Source organism: Procambarus clarkii, chromosome 18 (assembly GCF_040958095.1).
Source record: "Procambarus clarkii isolate CNS0578487 chromosome 18, FALCON_Pclarkii_2.0, whole genome shotgun sequence".
NCBI classification, from domain to species: domain Eukaryota; kingdom Metazoa; phylum Arthropoda; class Malacostraca; order Decapoda; family Cambaridae; genus Procambarus; species Procambarus clarkii.
Genome location: NC_091167.1, coordinates 25893555 through 25894713, shown reverse-complemented (window position 1 = coordinate 25894713; position 1159 = coordinate 25893555).

The following is a 1159-nucleotide window of genomic DNA, read 5'->3' as shown; positions in this document are numbered from 1 at the left end:
GAAGCGACCAATCACAGCGCGCCGCCCTCCTCACCTCCCTGCGCACGCACGCCGCCTCCCGCCCTCCACTGCCAAACCACGATCTATCAATATTTAATTGTTACCTCTTTCTATCTCCTCCCTCGACTTTATTTCAAGTCAAATCGATAAAGAAACGTGGTAAATTCATATGTAAGGGGGTTCTGGCACGATAGATGGATATTTTGAAGGCAGTAAGGGCAAATTGGCGCTCAATACCCCGAGGGCGACTCAGTAATATCTGGACATTTAAACTGTGTACGGAAATATGAAAGGCCATGAAGGTTCGCTGACATGTGCTCCGAACCTATGTAATTTTTATCAACGAACAATACGATTTTCCGTTATTAAAGCGGGATATAAACGTTTATAAACTAACGTTACATAATAAGAAGTGGCGGAAACGGGGATCTAGCCCCCATAATGAACAGACTGCGCAAATAAGCACATCGCCAGCTGCGTACTGCAATACTTATCAATGAAGTCTCCACCGACATTATACTGTTTAAATTTAAAATGTTTGCGGCCTATTCATACACTTTATAATTCATTTGACTTGTCTTCAAATGTATAAATCGCGTCTGTAAATGTTTTGAATATAAGTTTTCATTCAGATAGAAAATCCACATACATTATATATATATATATATATATATATATATATATATATATATATATATATATATATATACATATATATATATATATACATATATATATATATCACTTTTTAATTTAAATTTATTTATATATACAAGAGTTCTTTGTAATCTTGTAAATGTAAACTTGGACAATATAAGAGCTTCGAACCAATTCAATTTCAATTTCTTTCTTTATTATGCACCCCATACCCATCCCGTGAGCGGTGGTATAAAGAATTACAGAGGCACATAGCCTCGAACCGCAGACCACATCCAGCCACTAACCACTAAGCTACCGACCAATGGCTAGAATAGTTAGAGCTGCGGGTTGCTGTTTGTTTGTATGGTTTATGGCTCGGGGCTATTATTCACGAAGTGGTTGCTAGCAACATATAAAGGTACACAGCAGGCTGGTAGCATCCTAGTATTTACAAAACTCAAATTAGGTATCATGTAATTTGGTCTAAACTCATTAATAACAAGGTATTCGCTAGTAATAT